Source organism: Cololabis saira, chromosome 12, assembly GCF_033807715.1.
Source record: "Cololabis saira isolate AMF1-May2022 chromosome 12, fColSai1.1, whole genome shotgun sequence".
Taxonomy (NCBI): Eukaryota; Metazoa; Chordata; class Actinopteri; order Beloniformes; family Belonidae; genus Cololabis; species Cololabis saira.
The window spans coordinates 27724045-27738007 of NC_084598.1; positions in this window are offsets into that span (position 1 = coordinate 27724045).

The window sequence follows — 13963 nt, forward strand, 5'->3', positions numbered from 1 at the left end:
GAGCGGTGCTTCAGATCACGTAATACACGCAGTGTTCTTAGATCTGCCATCTCCAACAGAGGTATAACATTTCAGCACTTTAAATAGATTCTCCACTAGGAAACTGCTTAACTGTAGTTTCACATTTAGCATTATTTGCTTTGGTGTCATATTGCCGATCTCTGCCGTAGAAGACACCAGTGTCTAAATGAATGAATTTTAATTTAGTCAGTGATGTCATTTCATTCAATGAGTGATAATGAGCTCAAAACCCAGCGATGCCTGAGGCGACAGCCCTGCCAGCAGACACGAGAGCACCCCCTTAGCAGTCACGGGTGTCATGTGAGGTGTGTGTCAGTCAGCTGATGGGAATGTGACGTCAGAGGTGAGAGATGATCTGAATCTTTCCTTGATGTCGCTAGATACTGCAGAAGAGCCGAAGAAAGTATACTGGAGGTTCACTGTTGGTGACTCACGAGTCCCCTGAACCCAAAACACGCAAACATAACCCTTCATTCTTTCTTCGTAGAACCATTTTTGGTAATTGTGTTGGACATATGAAAAATGACAAAAAATGAACTTAAAATTATTATAAACAAACAAAAAAATTAATACATTCTTGTAATTCTATCCAGTAACACTATGCTGAAAATGTTAAATTCCAAGTGTTTTATTGAGGGCTTTTATGATGCTGGAGAGAAGGGAAAATCAGTTGCTCCTGTCTAAAAAGACAAAGAGAGTTTTAGTTTTACTGGACAGACACCATATCTTTGTTTTTGACACCAGTGGTTTGTTTCATATTCACTTATTAAACTGGGAACATTCACTTCGAGCGTGACACAACTTTGCACATAGCATAAATCCTGCTAATGAGTTCAGCGTATGTTGTTTTCAATCCAACATTCAGCAAATGTGACTTAAAGACTTTAAGGTATTAAGGATGTGACCATTTCTTCTTTATTTTTCAGTAGCAGTGAACCGTAATGATTTTTTACAGTCTGTGATTTACTGTAAATGTTTCTGGCAAAGCCATATAAAGAAAATATTAAAAAATCTGTCACATCTGAGTGCTTTCATCTGTTTATTAAACAGGGGTGATTTAATAGTTCATCTAGGCTTTGTGGGTGACAGAAACACCTTATTGTGAACATGTTTTTATAGACACTTATAACACATTTTTGTATTTCCTCCCAGATGTTCTGCATCTCTTTTTTCAAGAATAAAGGGTTTATTTGACATGTTTTTGTTGTGGAAGAACTTATAAACACCTCTGTGTAATATGTTTAAACCATTAGGTGACTATTTGGACTCAAACTGAATGCATCTAAGTTACCAAGAATAAAACTTGAGAGATTAGCCAGATTTCAAAACACGAGGGATGCGTAATGATTTTAGACACCACAAATGATGACTAGTCCTTACGATTCTGATCAACAAGTCATTGTAATGTCAGAGCTAATCTTTTAGAAACAAAATATCAGGTTGCACTCTCTGCACCCAGACCAAGGATAATATTCACATCAGTAGATTTAGTTAATCCAATGGCCAAGGCTTAATTTCCATCACAGTTTTCTTGACGGATGGAAGAGACTTGTCCAGTGCCTAACCATGCAAAACTAAAAGTGTGAGAACTCATAATTTGGAACGAACCATGTTTTGAGGGACCTTAATCATTTTTGGTACGGTGTGACTGCTGTAGTATAATTAGTGTACTGAAAAATATATTTTCTGATCTAATTGACATTATAAAATGATTCTGTTTCTGTGTCACACCACAGCCATGCACGCATACTCATATCTCATGCCACATTTACATCACTGTGAAATCAATAAATAAATTGAGATTCTGACAATTGATGCGTGGATATCCCCTTGCAGAGCACTCGGTCTGACCGTCTCTCTCTCTCTCTCTCTCTCTCTCTCTCTCTCTCTCTCTCTCTCTCTCTCTCTCTCTCTCTCTCTCTCTCTCTCTCTCTCTCTCTCTCTCTCTCTCTCTCTCTCTCTCTCTCTCTCTCATGTATATGTATATATATATATATATCAAAGTAAAACACATTGTGAAGAAGGGTTGCAAGAATTAAGTCTTAATTTTTCTAAAGATGTGTGCTATTTTTCACAATATAGACCATTTAGATCCCTTTTTAAATCCCAAGAAGAAGAAAGCTACATTATTCTCAGGTAGGGGACTGGAATGATAAGTTAACTCTTTGACCAATGTAGAACAACGATACCAATGCAACTGAAAGATTAATATACTTACATTTAAGGCGATTTTTCAAACTTAAAATAAATGAACATCCTGGTGAGCGCTGGAGCACACTTAATGTTTTAGCAGGTGAAATTAAAACACAGATGTCTAAGCATGTTTTCCAGTTGAATCTGAAATCTGTCATTAGGGAGGGCGGCTTATCTGAGGAGGTCTTGAGCCTTTGTTTACAGCTATCAGTAAGACTTAGTAAGGACAATGTGATTACAGGACCATCCTTTCTGTCAAAATGTCACTGACACTGAAAGATTTCAAGATAACCAATCAGCCCTGATCTCATCATAAGCTGTTAAACTGTGCTTAACAGAACTAATGTGCCTTAATTGCAGCTGAAGTAATTAATGATGATGGGTCCTCACTGATCACTTTACAGAAAAGATGACCTCTTATGAATGATTGTCTTGTGTGCTCGCAGAGCCTTTACCAAATAAAAAAAAATACATTTAATAAAATATACCACGAGTGGCGTATTTGGTAGAACTTCAGTGTTTGTAAACCCACACATCAGCCACATTTTCCTGTACTCTTTCACTCTGCATTTCAAGCTTTTCCAGGAAGTACCAAAACCCTTTTTTTCTTTTTGCCTAGTTTTAGCCAAAGATCATTAAGTCAAATCATTGCCTAGGCTGCCTGCCCACGAGGGTCCTCTCCTTCATCACCTGTGATGAAAAGAGACAAGTCAGAGCTCGTGTGTGGCTTCTGCACCTGAGGCAGTGGGCCTTCTTTGGGTGGGATTCTGTTTCCATCAACAGGATTAGGCTCTCATGAGTCATTTTGTGGACTTAAGACTGGAATCTGTTGGGGCTGTTTTTTTAACAGCTGCTAATGCGACAGAATTTCACCCCAATTGCTTTCTATATCATGCAGGGAATTAAACAAAGCTCAATAAACGGGCATAATTCAGCATTGGTTCTGTGACAGGGTGTTTAAACAAAGAGATATTTGTGTACGGCCTTGATCATAAGCATTAAAATGATAATGTGAATGATCACGCAAGAAAAGCAGCACTAAGACCTGCAGTGTGAATGTAGCCTCTGTTATCCTAACGTTAATTGCCTTTTTGCAGCACAGATACTCAGTAGTAACTCAAAACTACTTTGATTTATGTATTTTTTGTTTCTAGCAGAAATTTACACTACTGAAATCTAATAACAGACTTAGGGTTGTTTTAACTCCACAATGTTCTTATTTGAGAAAACCAACTAAGACTATGGTGATACATATTAATCTACCCTACAGTGCATAAAACAGTTCAAATTAGCTGCACTAGTGACATAAACATTATGCACATTTTACTGAATTAGTTATGATAACGTTATAATCCAATAATAAAAAATGCGTAAACAGTTTTAGGTTCAAACAAACGTGTGTGGTATCAGAAAGTTTACTAATGATTTTCTATTAATGTTAAACACAATATTAAAAACTCTGGAAATGTAGTGTTTGTATTTAGTTGTTAATGTTAATGTGCACATTATAGTTTATCCAGTCAAGCTGCGCAAGACTTAGAAAACAAAAGCTTAATACATAACTGACAACACAGCTGACCCCACATGACTGTTGCAGTGACCACGTTAGAAGAGCTCACTGGCTTGGGGGTTTGGTTTTTAAATCCTGCAACCATCCATTTGTAAATTCCTCAAGGAACTCAAGAGATTTGCAACTCTTGAACTACTCTACATGCAAACAATATTAATTAACACATTGGGTGTCTAAGTTGAAGAAGCAGGTGGAATCAGCAGTATGTATGTAAGGTTCTAAACCATTCAAATGCTAAATATTTTCCAAGTAATGCTTCACTGATAATTTATTCAGTGGATAAATTCTCACAGTTAACGGATTCAATATTTGCCCAATTTCCTTTAGTATTTCTTAATTTTTTGGCTTCATATGACACTTGTTTTTTATTATCCACTTCTATATACACTGCAAAATCTCAAAATCTTACCAGGAATATTTGTCTTATTTCTAGTTAAAATGTCTCATTTTTAGTCAAAAAATCTCATTACACTTAAAGCAAGAGTCATCAACAGATAAATAACTTGTTATTTGAAAATTTTCACCTGTTTCAAGTAGATTTTCACTTGAAATAAGTAGAAAGATCTGCCAGTGGGACAAGATTTATTTTCTCATTACAAGTAAAAAAATCTTGTTCCACTGGCAGATTTTTCTACTTATTTTAAGTGAAAATCTACTTGAAACAGGTGAAAATTGTTGTTTTTTCCAGTGATGAGTCTTGTTTTAAGTGTAATGATATTTTTTTGACTGAAAATGAGACATTTTACTAGAAATAAGACACATATTCTTGTTAAGATTTTGAGTTTTTACAGTGTACCAACATGGCCACCACCTCTCATAATCCAACAGGCCTTTATTGACTATTTACCTTTTATAGCACTCGCACTTGTCATGTTATTTTAAGTAATAATGCTATTTTAAGTTAGATAAAGTGTCTTTAAAACTTAAGTTTATTGATTCCAATACAAATACAAACCAAACAAACCAACAGCGATAAGATTTAAATTGGTCCTACCTGTAGTCTGCAGCCACTCAGGAGGATTTACGTGAGATTTGATCAGGTGCTGTAACAAAATGTTGTCCTTGGCACCTACAATAACACATATCCACCCTCTGACGTATTTTAGGAGCAAAATCCATCGAGTCTGCTCTCCAGGACTGAAACAAGAGCCCAGGCTACGGTACCGGGTCGGTCTTACAAGGCTAAAGGTGCTTCATCAGAATCAGAATCATGTTTATTTCAAATCATTTTACCCTAAACTCCTGAAAGCCGTTATAAAAAACAATTATCCCAAGTCTTATTACATATGAGCCCGAAGAGCCAATATATTATAGGCGGGACTGCAATCTTTCATAGTTTTTAAAACTGAATTTTGAACTGTGGGACAACGATGCAGTACTTCATCTTTGCCACAAGATGGCGATAATTAATCGGTGTTTGATAACGAACTCCGAGATGCCGCCTGAAGCTCAGCAACTCAAGTCACTGGGACTTCTCAAAATCCCTTTTATTGAATGGATAAATAAAGAATTAGCCGCATTAACATGTCTGTAAAATCTTTTTGAAGATGATTTCCACGACACGCCATCAGTGCAATTAGCTGTCGACTCTCTGGCTGTGAATTTCTGTTTTGAATCTAATTTGCAATCTATAATTGCAAAGACATAAAAGTCCAGACAATAAAAGAAACTACATATGACTGGAAGCCCTTGCAAAGCATTGCCTAAAAGTAGCCTTTCAAGTGTGTTTTCAGTCACAAAATAAAATATGTCATTAAATGTAAAACATTTTCACAAATGCAGTAAATTGGGAATTCTAAGGATTTCCTGGTCAACAATTATACATTTGAAGTGCATTTATACATTGACTTCACAATAAAGATGACAAACACATATTGCATCAGCAGAGTAAAAGTGGAGTAGCTGAACCATGTTAACCTCCAGAAAATCAGTGCAATCAGGAACCTGTCATGGTGATGACAAATTCCCGTCAACCGGAGATCACCTGATGCTAACATCACCTGACATCACTCCGACAGGCTGATGACTTAAACCTGTCAACATTTCCCCAATATCTCAGAGATCACTGTTTTTTTTCTCGCCCTACTGAAGTATAGTTATAACTGCAAAGATCACAAACTTGCATGGGAAGAACTGAGCCCACATAGGGACTCTGCAACAGGTGATCAAATCTCCACAACGATCTCTCGAGTACGCACGGGTAATTTTGTGAGGTAAATATGCAGAGTTTCACAAAAGACAAAAGGCATTGCAGTCGCAGCTGGTTCACCTTGCTTCTGTCTATGCATTGAAACATGCAGATTATACATTCAATTTTTCTCTTCAGGCTGTCAGACCTCTGAATTCATCTTCTTAAATCTAACAAAGACAACTTTTCAAAATTATTCATATTGTCTTCTCTGCTCTCTTCGGAAGGCTTCAGGCAAGAACTGATACCTATTAGACAATGTGTAATGCGTCCAACTCCTTCTGCATTTATTCACAAAGAGCATATTAAAAAAGGGGTAATACCAAACAAAGTTATATACGCCATAATAATAATTTACATTTTACAGTGCTTACATCTCTGCCAATTTTGCATCTGCAGAACTGTAAGTCAGCGTCGCTATACCAGCAGATATGTTTGTATGGTCTTTCTATTAACCAGTTTAAACAAATCAATAAACTGCAATGTGAATTTATGGAAGCGTAGTGCTGCCACCCCAGAAAAATAAAAAAATATCAGTATCACGTTATAACGTGATAAGTTTGTATATTGCAATAACGTGAAATGTTTATTGTTCTAGCAATAAACTTTTCACGTTATAACGTGATAATTTATTGTTCTAACAATAAACTTTTCACGTTATAACATGATACTGATATTTTTTTCTTTTTCTGGGGCAGCATTATGCTTCGGTATGAATTAAAGCAGCACAAAATAACTTTAGTCATTTTTAGCTCAGTGGGCCCCCCTATAATCATGTTGCTCACGGTCATGTATTCTCTTCTGTCACTACTTTATTGAGTCTCTTAGTCACCATTTTCAAGACATCCAGTGCAGCTTGGTGATCTTCAGCGCTGTTGATGTCCAGATTTACTTTGTGCCGCTTTAAACAACACATTTCAGATCATCGTCTGTGTAAAAGTCTGTAATCTTTCTTCTCCACATTCTTTAATGGGAAACTAAGCAGGCGTGATGAAGCAAACTCATTCCGTGTCCATTGCTTTCCATTAGGCATGCAGCCACATCGTTACACATTAGCCAGCGTTTGGGTATATTTGGTCCTCCAGACAGACGGTGAATTCTTCTCTCAAACAGTCGGTCTGAATAGTTGCTCACAACCCAATTTCATCAATTTCTTCCCTTGAAGTGAAACAACTAAAGTGATTGTAATGCAGGCCAAGTGAGAGCTCTGCTGCAGGCAGCATGCACATGACATGAGTCAAGTGCCTGAGGTGTGAGGAGTGACCCTGGCTGACTCCCGTCTCTGTCTGCTCTGCCCACATACAGGCCTGCGAACCTCAACGGCTGTTAGTAAGAGACAGTTTAAACTGTTTATCATGTGCTTTCATCAACAGCTCTTGATTGTGGTAATATCTGTAGGACTGTGCAGATACATTAAAACTGTTAAATCAAAGAGATGCATCTTATTCAACCATTTATTCATCCTCCCTTTTTTTCTGGTATTGATTTTCAAACTTTTTTTAAAAATCAATTTTGAGACATTTCTTCAATTAGATTTTATTTCCAAAAGCTCTGGATCTGTATAACTCAAGCGTATATATGAACAATTCTGGACTGCTCCGCAGAGAACATTTCCCTATTAAAAAGAAAATAAAAGCAATATGTAATAAATGTGTGGAATGACAAGATTTTGTTTGTCTCTCCCTAGCCTTGGGAAAAAGAAAAAAGAAATCCAGTTTTCCTTGTAACCGTCTGGGGCTTTCTGCGGAGAGACGTCTGAAAAGCTGTTTGCTCTGAGTTAACCATACGGCAAGCTGTGTGAGAAATCATTCTTCTCTCTGAAGACTGTGTGAGTTAATAAGTTATCAGGGGACAAAGAGCTGACAAGCCCGACACCACAAACCAAGCGATGGCCTTCCTTCCTTTGGCCCAGGTCACTGGGGTTATCAGCGACAGGGGAACAATAGGAAGTGTAAGACTAATCACAGTGCCGCACATCACTCACCTCCTGCGAGCCTCTACACGCCCCTCCAGAGCGCTGCTCGGAAGCAGAGTCGACCGTGCACCATACTCATCACATGCAAAACACCTATTAGACTCTGCTGCTCTGACTACCGCAGACAACGTGCCACGTCATATGACACAGCCCTTTGACCTCACATTCATCACAACTTCTCTGTGTTGTGGTCCTTGCGGATCACAGCTTGATGCTAGCGTCTCTTCGCTGAGTGTCTACAGAATGCACAACCCACAATCAGCCTTGAACTACTGGAGAGAGAGATGTACACACCATAGGATCCTGGCAGGACCGTGACATGCAGATATTTCAGAACGGCGCCAGTCAGGATTACGAAAAAAGTAAATTTCTTCTTTTCTTTTTTTAAGTGGGAGCAGTGCTGGGAAGTATATAAGTACCTCATTCACCACGTTGTACCTAATTTTGTGATTGTGTTCCACAGCAAAAGTTAGTTGCTGTGTGGATTTCGCAAATAAAACATATGAGGAGTTGTATGAAAACAGTGTAGAGCAGCAGCTCTTAGACTGTGTCATGATGAGTGCAATTGTATGCAAACAAGTTTGCCTATGTGATGATGTATAGTCTGAAGTAACAACTTGTTGTTTCTTTGCTGCCTCAAAGTGGAAATTAATAACATCTGATTTATAGAGGCTCCAATCAGCATTTTCATATTGAAACTGGATCAAGCATGAAAGAAGCTTCTCACAGAGGCAAACCCTCAGAGAACTGTTTCTGTTCTTTCCCGTCAACCCTCCAGAGCCCTTTGAATCTTTAAGCCCAGGGTTTTGCTTTTACAGTTTGCAGCCTCACTGTTCTTGTTTACTGTCACTGGCTCTTGTCTTTCCTGTTTCCAGCACGAGGACTTGTTTTCAGAGAGAAACCCCAGCTGAATCCACTTAAAGCGGTTCAGCACCAAGCAGCTCGGATTGAGTTAGTCCCTAGCTTTTGAACATTATAGCGTGTTATAAGACGGCATCCAGAAAAAAACAAACACTCAACATCATAGCTGAGTATTTCCACTTTAGAAATGGTTCATTTATAAACAAAAAAAAAAAGACCCTCAGGAAAGAAAAAGTCCCTCCAACTTGCACGGCGGGCCTAATTTGTACGTTAAGTGCCGCCTATCCTTTGGTGAAACATTTATGATTCTATGTGAAACACGTAGACACGTTATGATGTGTAAATATATACTGAAAATATGATGTAATTATGAATATTATGATACTGCTTTGTCCCACTAAAGGAGACATTAATCTTAGGATAAGATGAATCTTTATTGTCTCCCTTAGGAGAAATTTGTCTTGGACACGAGAGGCACAGGCAACAATCACACTCCAATAAACATAAAAACACAACCCCGAAGTCTTTACCCACATATACAATCAAACCATACTATAGTTAACACACATCAATTCCCACTCCCTGTTCCCAGAAAACCTATTACACACTACCCCTGAGTAGAAGAAAAAATGATTGCACAGAGCCCACATTATTGCACAAATGACCTACACAAGAGAGACCTAAACATTATTGCAGAGCCTGACTGAACCTATTGCACAAATGTCCACATTATTGCACAAATAACCTACACAAGACAAACCTACAACCTACAACCTACAAGAGAAACCTACACATTATTGCACAAAGCCCAACTGGGGCTAATCTTTGTAGTAGTCCGTCTACCTTTGTGCATTCAAGCAACGAGGAGGAAGTTACGCTGAGGGTTTTTTTACTCACATGTCAGAATCGTCATCTCAGCATCGTCCATCAGGAGTCAGGACTTTTCATTATGTGTGAACAACTCAGACACAAGTACCGACTCCTGAAAGATATCTTGACCTCCAGTTATTATTACCATAGTTATTATTAAAGCAAATAATTGGACTGACATCACTGTGATATGGGTAGATATCTACTTTTTCATTACAATTTTTAACTCACCCGCTGCTCTCAGCAGCACAGACAATCCCTCTTTTATGGATGTTTATTGTCTTTCCTCTTTTTGCTCACATCCTGAACAAATCAGCACACAGACAGTTAAATCTTTGTTTCTTCTCTCGGTCTGCTTTCAAATAAACAACTCCTGCTTTGCGAATGGTTACGCCTCATTTCCTGTGTGTGATTGTTGACAAACGTGGTATGGGTATCAGTTGGGTCACCTGAATCGCTGTCAGATCGTCTTGTGCAAGATTATAGAATCTGGTCCTTGAAGTCCGCTGTTTTAGATGTGCCCCTGCTTCAACACAACGGATTCAGATGAATGGGTCATTAATAGACTCGTGCAGATCTTGACGACACGCAGATGGGGATCCATTCACTTGAATCAGGTGTGTTGAAGCGGGGAAACCTCTAAAACATGCAGAGCAGCACCTCTCGAGGACCTGAATAGGACAAAACTGGTCCAGAGTGTGAAGCATAAGTCAGGTTGAGGGATGCATTACGTCTGTCTTTCAGGGCAGACAAACTGCCTCAACAGCATCAGTATCACCACCAGCTGTATCACCTCCCGCTGCCTCAGCAGAGCCAAAAAAATCATAAAAGACAGCTCCCACCCCGGCTCTGACCTGTTTGACCTGCTGCCTTCAGGAAGACGCTACAGAGTCATCAGGTCAAAAACTAACAGACTTAAAAACAGCTTTTTCCCCAAAGCCATAACCGCCCTGAACAAAACGTGAATGTCTTCATTACTGTTTTTTTTACCGTGCAATACTTCTATCTGTGCAATATTCCACTACATGTGTAACTAAATACTATCATCTGTAAATAGAATCTCAGGTCTTCACTATTCAAATGCACCTTAACCTTTTTTATATTTTTTATATTATTTATATTTCTTATATTCATATATTTCTTATTGTTTGCACTATTGTTTCTTATTTGTCTTGCACTGGAGAGGTGATGCTGCTTTCAGTCTCACTGTACCAGGTACATTGACAATAAAGTATTATTCTTATTCTTATTCTTAGCTCCCATCAAAAAAAACTGCTTCTGGAGTCAAAGAGAAGGAGTGATATAAGGGAATGAAACATGGCGTCGCATTGGCAGTGTTCCCTCTAGATTAATAAGCAGGCTAAACTACTGGTGGTAAAATATATTAAAATATAAATACTAAAGTTATAATGCCAGTTGATACATAACAGAGTCACTGCCCTGTATTTCATTTGGTGTTGTGAACACAAAATATGCCTTGTGGAGCTGTCTTTTGGAAAGAAGTGGGGCAGGATGAAGGGTGAGGGTGTCTTACGGCAGAAGCTGATACATGAAATGTCTTGCATTATGCTGCACCCACTGGGTCCAGAGTTGTGTTCTTACATAGTTCGCCTTTAAGAAAACTCCTGAGTCCTAAAATATATTTTTTAAAAGCTGGTAGAAAAAGATGTGTGTATCGTTTACCATTGAATGTGCCACAAAGCAGTTAAACCCAAAGTTGACTAATATGATAACTTTCTTTATGGACTTGAGGGCACTGGTTCATAATTTATGTTTATTTCTTGCTGTCATCATGGTCAGATGTTTTATTTTTGTGTTTTGTAATTCTTTAAGTAGAAATTATTCCATAAAGCTTAAGATTTCCATTTGGGCTGTATGCCGACGCCTGGACTGTCTGGCTGTCCACTAGCACAAGGGACAGTGGAAAGTTGAACTGCTGTTTAATTAATTGGAATCCACATCATGAAAAGTATACAGCACCTTTCCAGGACTTTCACAAGAGCCAACAATGCTCTGCAGAGAGAGTAAGGAGACTTTTTTTCAGCGAGACACATAACTCTTCTTTCCTTCACTGGGAAATCCAAAACATCAAATCAAGGCCAAAGAGATGTAACGAAAATGTTTACTTGTGATTTGTAACATAATCTAAGTTTTTATGGGTTCTTTCATGGTTACAGTTACAGAGATTATTAGTTTCCAGATTTTATTCTTTCTTTTTCCAGGGAGTCACTCACAAGTGGAAAATGCCATTGCCATCTTCTTGTCCATAAGGGAGGTCGTCAGGTCAGGTCAGGTCAGCTCCTGGTGACGTCTGTCCAGGTCCCAGCACGGTACCGCATAAAGAGGAAGATAATTATGATAAATTCCTGTGCTAATTTGTCTCTCCTGGAATTGATTCAGTCATGGAATTAATGTAATCTCGGTGAGGATCATGGAGTTCATCCTGTTTGTGGGCTCAAACTTGCAGAGTTTCTTCTGCTTCCTGTGAGTCTCTCCTCATCGTTCTTTTGGTCACAGGTTGAATGAATGTAGATTTAAGTGAGAAGTACCAGATTATTGCATGTTTTTCCAAAGGAAGGAAGTTTAGAGGACCTTTATGCATCTCTAACCCATCATCCATCCTTAATATCTCTAGTGAAGCAGTTCTTGGTCTAGATGAAGATCTACATTAATCAATTTGGGTGAGCTGATGAGGTAACATGCAGGGTTAGCAGACGCTGAAGCCCACCAACATAGCAGAGTTGAGTTGATAATATAGACAGAAACTCAGACACATGTTGAGGATTGTACAATCTTTCGAACCAAACAATGTTTTACTCTTGTCACTCATTCTGCAAGCCCTGTCTGCTTGTTTCAATTAAGAATTAGCATAAAGATCATTATTACTGTTGTTACAGAGTCTGTAACAACAGACTCTTAAAGACGTGTCACTGGAGTCCTGACTCCTGACCAGCACTAAATACACCTAAGAACAAGAGCTGGTCTCATTAGAACAAGAAAACTGTACACTCTTGGCCTGAATGTTTGTGCTACTTGAACTACAACAACACTCACAATGGTGGAAAATAGATTCTATATTCTCCATGATTCGTACTATGATATATTACACACACTACTCTACTCAGTCCATCCATCCATCCATCCATCCATCCATCCATCCATCCATCCATCCATCCATCCATCCATCCATCCATCCACCTATCCCTGCCTACTCTGGCTGTCATCGGGCGAGGGGTGGGCTACACCCTGAACAGGCTTCCAGTCCATCAGGGGAATATTCCATAATACATCTAATAAAAATGTATTTTAAATGATCAGTAATTTTCAAATGCACATCAAAAATAAAAATTGTATGTATATAATTCGTGAACAACAGCCTGAAAATTGCACTTTAAATCAAAAGTGAACAAAAAGTCCAAAGATAACAGTCTCACACTGACTTCCACTCTGAAATCCTGGTCATGAGAATTTTTTTTTTTTTTTTTTTTAATATATTTTTTATCCCCGATTTTTTTTCCCATTATATCACCCAGTGCTCCTACCTAAATGGCAGTCCTGGGCTTTGCCATCCTCTACCAACCCGGGGAGGGCCCTGCACTGAGCTCATGTCTCCTCCTTAACCTGAGGAGTGAGCAGGCCTGAGAAAATGTTTTAACTTCAGGCAATTATTTTCAGAAGAGGTGATAAACCTTATTGTGGCAGGGTGCAGGATTGGAGCATGGTCTGCAGGGGAGAGAGGGAGTGCGGGGGAGTGGCGCACAGGTGACGCGGTTGGAACAGCTGATGGTGCACAGGTGTGTCTAATCACTCTCTGTGTATTTCAGTAGTGTGCGGGCCCTGGAGACGAGAGAGGAATGACGCAGAGCGGGGCTCTGCAGGAAGGAAGGAGAGCTGCTGAAGGTTCTGAGTCTAGCACGTGTGTCTGGGTGAAATAAAGGATTTCTTGCACGAAACCCTGTGTCTGCTGTCCTGTCTGGTGACCCCCGTAGCATGAGCATTGCTTCACTTATCATTTATATATTAACTATGCCATAAAAATTAGCAGACAGTGATGATGATGATGATGATGATGATGATGATGATGATGATGATGTGATTCCTTTATTGGTTATTTTACAATGAAATATCATTCCAATACAGCCCATCCAAAGAGAAAACATAGGTAGACAGGTGCACGAGCCAATGGGTCAGCGCCGCCATTTCATTAGGTGAGAAAAAGGGTGACACTAAGAAAAAGGAGTAGGGGAAAAAACATCTTCACACTGTATGAAATAACAGTGTGAAA